Source organism: Rhopalosiphum maidis, chromosome 1, assembly GCF_003676215.2.
Source record: "Rhopalosiphum maidis isolate BTI-1 chromosome 1, ASM367621v3, whole genome shotgun sequence".
NCBI classification, from domain to species: Eukaryota; Metazoa; Arthropoda; class Insecta; order Hemiptera; family Aphididae; genus Rhopalosiphum; species Rhopalosiphum maidis.
Window position 1 is genome coordinate 35,782,688 of NC_040877.1, and position 12,025 is coordinate 35,794,712.

The 12,025-nt window shown below is 24.0% G+C and overlaps 1 protein-coding gene across 1 annotated transcript in view; it reads left to right on the forward strand.

Annotated features, from left to right (window-relative positions):
- The first annotated feature begins 1,244 nt into the window (after window positions 1-1,244).
- The window catches only part of LOC113550479 (AF4/FMR2 family member 1-like), a 137,680-nt gene continuing 126,899 nt past the window's right edge, over window positions 1,245-12,025 (forward strand). The window contains exon 1 of the mRNA XM_026952343.1: window positions 1,245-1,315. The gene's annotated coding sequence lies outside the window, so the exon portion shown is untranslated. The remainder of the gene's footprint in view (window positions 1,316-12,025) is intronic.

A 12,025-nucleotide genomic window follows, 5' to 3' on the forward strand; every position in this document is an offset into this window, starting at 1 on the left:
AAGCGTTTTAATTTAAAATGTTGACTAAATTCATCAAAATCTGGAAAATTTGCAAACTATTTTGTAATTAAAAATGCATAACCATTTTTAATTTTAAAACTAAAGTAAATTTATACCTTAAGTTTAATTATTCAATGCAACTTTTCCTTAAAAAAATTTTAAAAAAAAGTTTAGCGTTAAGCCACATTAGGTTTTTTATGAAGGTTAACGAAATTCATCAAAATCGTAAATTATTTCGTACGCGTAGATAGCGCTCGATAAGTTAAGCAATCGAGAATTGTTTTTCAATGACAAGGCGGTACAGTCGAGACCTGCTATTTTATAACAAAATAACTTTCATAAAAAACAATTTTTGATTAATGTTAAAAAAAAAGGACAAAGAGAGATTTTGAATTCAATTATTTTTCCTGCATTCGTCCTCCTCCCCTCCTAAACCAAATGAAAATTGTAAAATATACATCCCCGCTGTGTAGCAGCTTATAATATATATATTGGCGACGGTAGATATGCACTGACGATTACGTTAGTAAATAATAATAATAATATTGATATACAGTAATAGTATGTGTACGTATACATGACGAGAAAAATCATAATATAGTTATGCCTGGGTGGCTGTGGCGGCGCACAGGCAAATTATGTAAACGTCGCGCAAAATTTTTCAGCTTCGTGAAGCGGTCGGATGGGAGGGGCGGTTGGCGACGACGCCACGACGACGGATATCGAGAGCCGTTGTCGCGTTTTCCCACTTGTACGCGCGTACACCGCCGTTAATGCTCGACAGCCTGCAGCCTTGTAACGGGCAGGCCAGCGACGAGTGTGAGCGCGGCGCATACGATAACACCGTCACGCGGTCGACGCTCGTGTGTCCGTCGCGCGTATTTTCGACGTCGTCGTACGCGTCACGCGCGCAGTCTGCGACGCGTCGTCATTGCCGCCGCTGTCCGTTTTTCTTTTTCTTTTCTATATATATATTTTTAATTTTCTTTCGCTCTAGTGCGATCGCGTGTGGCGAGGGCGCCCGCGCCCGCTTAGCGTTTATATACGCGTGTTTGTTTACGTGCGCGCGCTCGTGTGTGCAGTGGTATTATTGCGTTATTATAAGTGGTACCTATCGGCTATCATACTAGATACTATAATATATGTGTATATAATACACGGGGTGCAGGGTATTTTTTAATCTAATAGCATATAATAATATATTATATAGGTACAGACGTACAGTAACGTGAATATAGGGCAACCACGGTTGCGGTTTTCCCTGCTGTGCGGTGACGTCACGGGGCTACTGTGCAAGGTCACGAAACTTACTGTGGTAATCCCCTATACAGTTTATCATCGACTAATAATTATTAAATCAATTATTGGCGAACCGCGCGAAACTGAATCAAACACTTTTAGACTAAGTGTTGTCTGTTGGCAACTAAACAGTTTTGTGAAAGAAAACACAGTACTTACACTTCATCGCACTATAGTCCCTACTATATAGTATATACCAGGGGCGGCCAAACAATTGACTGTGATCGACCGATCGATCACAGACAATTTCAAAGTCGATACTCCTTTTTGTTAAAATTTTTATTATACATTTGATAAATCTAATAATCCTCCTTAATGTAACCGCAGTTAAAATAGTTCAATATATGTCTGAAAAAAAAATATATCATCAGTAGATGATCTTCATCAAAATAAGTTTGGCCATCCCTGTACTATATACAGACCATAGTAGGTACTGTACCTATATTCAGCTCCGGTGAAACATTTTGCACCCACAACCCACCCACAGCTCATTATTACTTGTTATAATCCGTGTGTGACGAGAGAGTTTATTGTGTCCACGTGTTATTATTTTTTTCGATATTTTGTTTACAAAATAGTGAATTATAGTACCTAAATAAATATTATAAAATAATAAAAGTATTTATCAAAAAGTTAACTACGTCAACTATAACGTTTATATTACATAAACACTATAATATGTCTAGGCGTTCTGAGAACACCTGCACGAATGTATACGTGTCGTGTAAGAGGGGATAAATTTACTTTGTGAAAGTACCTTGTAATTATACAATATTGAATTTTTTTCAATTCAATTCATTAAACATTTCTATGTTAAAATTTAAACAACAGAAACATTTTTAATGTCTTTTTGTTAATGGATAAAGTATGTATAAATAAAAATAAATAATATGATATAAATAAAAAATAAAATCTCAATTATTATACAGAGTGATTGTTTTTAAATATTCATTGTCCTGGAAAGTGTTAATAAATTTAGCTAAGTAATAATTTTTTTTTATTTAAGTAATATCGAAATAAGTTGATAATATTGATACAATTAAAATATATCTATTAATTTTATTATATTTTTAGTTTGTATATTGTCTACATAGCATATCATCGTACTTTTTATTTAAAAAAAATATAAGAAACAAATATTCCCTTTAGGATTTCCACATCCTGTTTTGAATATTAATAATATTATCTGACTTAGAAATTCTTTAATCTCTTTTATATTATTAAAAATACAGTTAATATCTTAAACGATTGTGAAATGTCGTCCTCTTTTTCATATTTTTAATCCTTGTTCAAAAAATCTTGTATTACTTTTAAAATTAAATTAAAATTCGATTTCTGAGCTTTAATATTTTAATTTTTCTTAAATATCCAAAACACTTTTGTACTTAAAAGACATATGGATTTTAGTTGATTAATTTGTTTCCTCGATGTATATTTATTTACATATTATTCCTGTTTTATTAACCGTAAGAAATTAACTTATGAATAAGGTCAGTTAGGTATACGTGCATCAGTATGAAAAATGACAACCAGACGTCCTGTATTTTTATTACCGGTTTTTATAGAGGTCAATGGCCGTCCTTGGTCATTTCTTCTTCATTTCCAAAAATTAAAGTACACATATGATGTTGACAGTTTGCTTAAAGACTAAAGTGTGTAAATGAGTCACATTTACTAAACTTGTAGGTAAACACTTTATATACAAACAGTAGTACCTACCTATACATTAATTTTGTTTTTAATTTAACGTTAATCATAATAATATAATACATATTAGGTATATAACTAAGGGTCCTCGATGATAAGAAAAGGCATATTGAATCATTATATTTAACATCTCTAAACATATTGTAATATGAATAATTTAGTACACGAAGAGACAAGTGTGAAATTATGTATATATATATATATATATATATAATATACGCAACCTATATGTGGTACTCGTATAATATGACACGGAAGTAAAAAATTGACCGTTAGACGGTTTACAACTATTATACCTAAGTAGAAAAAAAAATACAAATACTATAATATAATAAATACTTTATAATATATATAATAGAACATACTAAATAATATAGCTATAGGTACTTCAGTGAGTATGAGAGTTACTATACAAATATAAGTATTATAGTGTATTTATTACATTATTTACAAAATAACTAAGAATTCACTAAAAATTAGAATGTGTTGTTGATGCTTTTATGGTGTCTTTAATCTGTAAGAAATATACTGGCTCATTTAATATTAATTTTAATATTTGAAATAATGAAAAATTAAATAATTTTCTTATGAAATTAAAAAAATAATTATTAAAATGTCTAGATAAAATAAGACAATTACCTATAATAACATTATAACTTGTATTTATTTTTGTTCTAGAAAAGCTGCATTTTTAACTCTATTCAAATAGAAAAATATATAAAACAAATATTTTTTTAAGTTCTTAGAAATTTTAATTCTAAATTTTTATTCCAGTAACACATGTGTATAAGAGTTATTAGGTATTCATATTTAAACAATATATTTCTTATCTAGAACTAAAAGCAAAATCACTGACAAAATTCTTATTTTTAAATATGATGTGTTTGTTTTCTCATTAATTTTTATGAGTAAAAACACTAGCGTTTAATGTTTATTTCCATAATTTTTTTATTAAATATCTATATATAAATATTGGATACATTTTTTGTGTAACTAATAGAAAATACTTTTTAAAATAAAGTGTATTAATATAATAATCGCTAAATCATTAAATAATAGATTCTGAAATATAATGAGTATATATTAATATTTATAAATATAATAAATTAATGAAACAATAAAAAGCAAAAAAAAAAAATGAAAATGAATAAATTTAATAACGTATTTAATATACCTATTAAAATTTTTTGAACATAATGGGAGATAGAGAAAAATATAGTGTGAACTTGTTTCTTAACAACATAAACGCCTTTGCCGTAAAGTTATACTTTACTATGCTATATATACATTTAAAAAAATGATTAACATTAAAATTACGTGCATATTTACACGATTATTTCTTTTGAATTTAAAATAAATAAACAGTTGTATCTATATTATTTATTTAAAAAAATAGTTATAATCTAAACATACTTTATAATAGAAAGATAAACATAGAGACAGTTAAGTTTTAAATGACATTTATTTGGTTACACATATCAACGATCGCGGACACATATCTATTCGACTAAATTTTCAATTTATTGGATAATAAACATCTGTACAAATTACTTAATATTCTAATTATTAAACCATATAAAATACTGTTTTTTAAACAGGATGGTTTTAGAATGCAAGTATTAATACTCGTAATATTATTGTTTGAATTTTAAAGAGCTAACATTCAATCAATTGAACTGGCATATCCAAAATTAATTTCCCACTAAATAATCAAAATTTTGCTCAGAACTAAATAAAAGATTATTATACTATAGGACTATAGCAGTATCAGTCGTTTGATATTTTACTTTTGCACTATAATAACATTCAAACAGATTCATTTTATTTAATACTTCATAACTTTATTTAAGTCAACATTAGTATAGATCATTAGATGTCTGCAAGTGTTTTCATTCTATATATATTTATATGTATTATGTTATATGTAGGACGTAGGTATGTTAAACGGTGAAACATAATTCTAACATTTATGTTTAACTATGAATAGTTACAAAACTGCCAATTGTTCAAACTACAAGCGTTTCTAAAATGTTAATAGTTCTAGTTGGATTTAATATAATTATGATGATGTGGAATATATAGGATTTTATTAATAATATATGTATTGTGTTAATAAACAAATGTATGGTATTAACTTTTACCAAACTATTGATACATCATGTATATTTTAATTAGTTATTTAGAAATGGTACAGCAATAACTCAATAACATCAATGTATCTTATTGAAATTTCGAAAAGATGGGTAGGTCATTGAGTTCTTAATTTCTACACTAAACCCTAAAAAAAATTTATAAATTCTCTGTATTTGAAATTTGCATCACTCTTTTTTCCTAAAACTTTAACATATTTATAATTAATATTAACAGTTATTTTGATTATACGCAGATATTTAAATAATTCTAAACACTACAGGTTAAAATAAATCCATACGAAATTCAATACGTTTTAATACATACTTTAAATAAAGGATTAAAATTGATTAAGCTTTAATAACTTTAAATTCACAGTAATAATCCATGATTTGAAGTTCTAATACGATTGTATTCGTAATACAAGTATATAATAGTAAATATTTTCTTTATTTTTTATATAAAAAATGTATGTTTTGCCATGTAGTAATGTAGGTATATAATATCTATGTAGTATAATTTATATTTATAGACATAATTCATTAATTAGGATCTATTTTAATTTTAAAAGTACAATAGTTGTTATATAATTTTATTTTTTTGTTATAAATAATATATATTTTAAACTAACCTAACCGTAAGGTCGAGTGTAATGGTTATATCAAGGCCCACTTGTTTTTACAATAAAATTAATTTATTTTAAAAAAACTGGATGTGTCATGTGTTTACTGTATATAAAGCTGTAAGGTTGAACCCCCGTTTACCATTACCTTAACCATATCGTTACTTATATATATTGTTACGCGATTTATTCGTTCATGCAAATCAGTCAGGTTGCACAGGTATATTCCTACGTTGCCATATCTCAAACAAAGTAATAATAATATGTTATACAGTAAATTTTAAACAGAAAAATTCAATTTTTGAATTATTTGAATTTATTAATTTTAATAACAATATAAATATAACCATAGTTTTGTAATTTGTGGTCGTTCAAGTTTTTAAAATAAATATAGGGACAATTGTATATTTTATCAATACAATTGTTTTTCGGTGTACTTAAACTTTAAAGTATTTTTATTTAATAAACTGGTTTCGGACAGTATTGATTGTTTATCAATTACTGTCTTGAAAATGAATTGCAAAACCATATCATGGAAAAATATATATTCGTAAATATTTTTAAATAAAATATTGATTAATTTGAAGTTTTGAACTCTAATATTGTTATAAAAAACTTAGAATATTGGCATAAATAATAATAAAAAGTTTTTTTTTTTATTACTATATTTATAAAAAATGTTTTATTAATTGAATAACCACCGAAACGCTACTTTAACCGTGTTTTACTTAAGTAGCTATTTGAATTTGATATAGTAATGATTTCACATTAAATATCATATTATACACAGTACTATATAAATTGAGAAAAAAGTAATAGAACTTAATAATTTTACTCTTTTAGATATTAAGATCACTCATTTGAGAACAAGGTTATTTTATATAATGTACATAAATATATTCAATATATATCCAAAATTCAAATATCTTCAACATAAGTTTTTTTATGGATAACTTAACATTTTAAATAGTTCTATAACCCCTTTATATGAGTTTACTCAGTTTTTTTAAAAATGTATTATGATGATGAATGAATGACCAGTATACCCTTATCCTGAGCTAAGTTACTGTGAGATTAATTTAATGATATATGAATATCCATTTCTAGTCTATATATAATCATATCTAAATTTTTTTAATTATTTTTTTATACATTTTATTTTAAATGTAGATTAACAACGTACTTAACCAATAGATAACCTTTTTATACTAATGATTTTATTAAATTGTACATTATTATTTATTAGTTTTTACAAATATAAACTTACAACAAATATAAAATGATTTAATTGATTCAACTGTTCAAACTTAATTTTATAAAATAAAATGATTTTGTAAATTTTAATAAGATGTACCAGACCAAGTTGTCAATAAATGTACTAATTATTATTTAGAATCGACGAAGTAAATGGCATTTTTATTGCTTCCGGTTTCTCATCATGCACATATTTCGTGTCCTGTTGGTGCAATGCCAGAACAATATAACTGCGAGAAAACAAAAAAAGGATAGACAAATAAAATGTATACAATGCAATAAAATTTCCTTTCTTCCATTGGGAGAAAAATGGGAAAATTGTCAATAAAACTAGAGTATTACAATAATTATTTAAATTAGTACCTAAATCAATACAATTTGCTTATGTTATTAGTTGGTTTTAATTTTAGTGTTTAATAGAATTAGTTTAATTTAATTGAATATGTATGTAACATATTACAATCATTCAGTAGGTAATATCGAATCCGACCTACTATATTGATTAGCTATATTAAATATTATGATTTAATATTAATTTATTATGCTTGCTTATCAATTATCTTAAATGTTATTAAAATAAATTCACATTAGTATAATACCATATTTTACCTTTCTGGTGAGATGGGGCTTATCTTATATTTACAATTAACATTTATTAATCATAAATATCAACGCAAAATATATCTATAAACTTGGCCCAACTACTTTACCTAATAAACTTCAAATATTTACCTAAAAATAGCTAATAATTAGCAAATAATAGCAAGTTAGTTTTCAAAATTAGTAAGTTATTTTTACATCTTATATGATTAATTTTCTATTTGAAGCCCACCCGGCTATTTTAGGCCCACTAAATATACAATTAATCATATGAAATATAAAAATAACTTGATAATTTCAAAAACTATCTTGTAAAATTAATTTACTGTAATTGAGAAAAGAATAGCTGTAAGGATTTGAAATGTTCACCAAATATTCAAATTACCTATAATTGTCTATACTTTCATCTTTATACCATTTTTTTTATCTGCTTTATGTGCCACTAACAAGAGACTGTAATAAATAACATTATAGCAATTACCTTATTATCCTTAACAAAATAAATTTTGATCTTATTGCTTCTTTTTGTGCTGAGATAAGCAAATTAAATTATAGTTTTCAAGTTAGAAATAATTATATTTTTACAGCTTTTTGTACTTCTCGATTACTGTTTATATAAATTTAATAGAATTCATGATTTAAAAAACAGGTTAACTTCTAGATCATTTTTTAAAGTCACGTTTATTATTTTAATTACGTGTAACATGATGGCATAACGTTATTACATTAGTTTTTTTTATGTATAATACACTTTCTTTATTTGGGACATTGTTTTATATAGGTATGAATCATAATCAAAACGTTTATTCTTTATAGTATAATTAATGATTAAATACATTTAATATTATTTTATTCTGAAATATTATTTACTAACTTCCTAGAAAAATGTGCCAAAATATTTTTGATCAAACTAATCATTGTCTTGTATCATTAAGATTAAAGATATCTCTTTAAAACGTAGAGTCTATGGAAAATATGCTATACAAGACTCCTAGTAACTAACTTGGCATAATCTTACTATTAAAAATTGTTTTGATAATAAATTTATTTGGGATATCCCATGGTACCTAGATAAAATAAATAAATTGATGGTAGTCGAATTATTAAAGTACTATCTAAAAGTTTAAGATAAATAAAATCATTTTCTACGAATGGTTTATAAATAAGTAGTAAGTTTACTCAAATTGCAACGCTATAATATGTAGGGAACTCACTTTTATCATTAACTTAATAAATGCTAAATTTTATCCATTGGTTATTATTTTTTTTTTTTTTACAAAAAATACTTCTATAGGTAATTTTTTCTACCAATTATACTTATACTTATATGTTTAAAATCTAACAAACAACATAAACAGCTATCCATGATAGATTATACTATTCTTCTAAAAATCCGTGACATCTCCCAATAATCCTAATTTAAAAGTAAATATACACCAAGTGGGTTTCCATGGTGTTTAGACCATTGTATTTATTTATACCGGAAATCACCTGACTCATAATATGATGATTTTTTCGAGGACAAATTAAGGTTGAGTAAAGTTTTTATTTTAGAAACAATTCACGACTTAACGTTTACTTCCAACTTTTCTATAATAATTTGTTGACAAGAATTCTAATATTTGTGTTATGTCTAGATTATAGCACAGGTAATATAAATAAAAGTTTGATTGAATTGTTTAATATTTAGTTATTCCCTAACAGTATTGTATTACATTATTATCTTTATTATATTATAATTTGATCACAGAAAAAAAAACTAATATTGAAAAATCTAATTTAGCCTATTGTAAGTTCAAAAAAGATTAAAAGATAAAAAGATAAAAATAATAATTATAATTAACATATTTTATTAAATATTTATTGAATATATTCAAATAATATAATTATTATCATATCTATATAATTTCTATATTTTATTAAACGATCCATACAATAATTATTTTGTAATTTATTCACTTTTACGGTTATTTTGATTATTAAGGATGACTTAAATTATTAATAATTCATGTTTTAAGTCACTATACTTGTAATTTTCTAACGTTTTAGTTACATTTGTTCCCTTGGAAATTATATTTAACGTTTTGATTGGCCAGTATCCAACAAATTTTGATACAAATATATAGAATAATATACTTACATATTTTTTGTAGTTTTGAAATATTTTAATACTATCTAAAATTATAAACATTTCAATAATATTCGGTTTTTCAAATTTTAAATTGCATAAAATGTATGATATAATTTTAAATATAGACACGTACAACAAAATATTATATAAATAGTTGAACTATAAATTTATTTTTTTAGTACCTATAGTCATTCTTTTTTGTATAAAGTACAATAATAATTATGCATTTTAATACAAAACCTAACCATTATCTTTTTAAATATTTTGTTGAAATTTATATAATTTTTGAATTAATTAAGACTGTACATTAAAAAAAATAGGTTTTACAAAATACTGCGATTGAATGAATTTTCATAAGTTTATATAAAATGGAATATCATACCTATTTAATATTATCTATTCAATGTTTTTTCCTGAATGTATTGAAATACTGTATAGTATTTATATATAAACTAGAGTAGTACAATATAAATTGTTAAATCTTTTTTTGATGTTTTTTTTTTATTTTATTATTATTAATATAATTGTCATCAGTATATTGTCATCAAGCAATAGAAATCGTTATTGCGACTAGAGCACAAACGCTTTGAAAATATTGATTACGTTGTAGGATAATAAAATAAAATATATTGGAGGAAACAAGTCTACATCATTGCATGCCAACAGGAAAATATAATTTTCAATATGTCTTTTTAAAAATAAAATGTAAATTTATCCTTACAATCATTATCGATTTTATAGTTTTAATTGTATACGATATTTTTCCTAGGTATTAAAAAAAAAATATATATATATACATAAAATTAATAACTATAAATACCAATGTATTGTAGATGTTACTAAATATAATATAAACAATAAAATATAGAATATCACTTTCCTAGTAATTTATTTTTATTTTTTATATATACATAGATTACAAATACTACAAAGTTTAACAAAAAAGTTAATTAATATATACTGATTGTCGATCATAATGAGTTTATGTGTATTATTTACTTATTTACTCTTTTTAATGTATTATTATCGTAATTAATAACAATAATAAGTTTTACCAAACTTTGAATTTTATTTTATTTTATTATAGATTTGTTTATATTTTTTCATTATAGGTAGGTAAATTAAATAAAGTGCTTTAATATTTAAGTATGCGTATGCAAATACAATAGTTTATTCAATATTGTTTTATTAACTGTATGTGTAGTTTAATGGCGTTTAGTTTTAAATCAATAAAACAAATTATACTTCAATTTTTTATAATAAGAAATTAATTAAATTTTATGTCAAAAAATAATTCGTTTAATAGATAAAAATTAAAAATTGTTAACGTCTAGGTAGGTATATTTCATAATTTCTGTGATACTTTAATTTTTGGATATCGTCTAGTAATTTTGACCAAAGTTAGAGCTTCAATTGTTATTTAAATCATCATTCATACGAATGATTTCGTTAAAAAATTTTTAATTTAAATTATTTTTAAAATATTTATTGAATATCTACTGTATCTTAAAAAATACAATGTTGATTTTGAAATGAATAATAACGATCGAAGTTAATAATTATTTATCAAAAATGCATTTGTATTTAAGCATTTATAATTCTATTTATTATATAAAATTGTATATAATTTCTGTTTGATTACCTAAATGTATTTAATATAATATTTTGACTTATAAATTATAAAATTTGCAATATTTCGAAAATAATCATGATAATTTAATAAAACTAAATTTAACAATTATATCTTCACCAATTAGTTTATCAAATTCTTTTTCAATAACTCCAAATTTGTATGAAAATATTGTTTAATGTATAAACATAATATGTGATCAACATGTATACTTTTCAAAATAGGGTGTGTCAATATACTTACTTGGCACACCCCTTAGCTCCGCCTCTGACCATTTAACTGTGGGTCTAGGTCATTGAAAAAAAAGATATATTAATTCTTTTAGTATTATTTATACTATTAATTTTATCTTAATTGAAAATTTTAATTTTAAAAAAAATTCAATTATATATCATAAATAATATGTTATTTTTTTTCAATTCAATCATAATAATATGTTAATTAAGTATCTCTAATAGTAATATGTATATATTTATATATACCTCAGGACAACTGACAAGATATTAGAAATCACATTTGGTATCCATTTAAAAGTTCCATTTTTTGTATAATCAATAAAAATGTAATTTTTTTTTATTTGATTCTAAATTAGCAATACTTATTTATAAATTAAAAGTCAGACAGAGTTAAAATTATTAAAATATTTTATTTA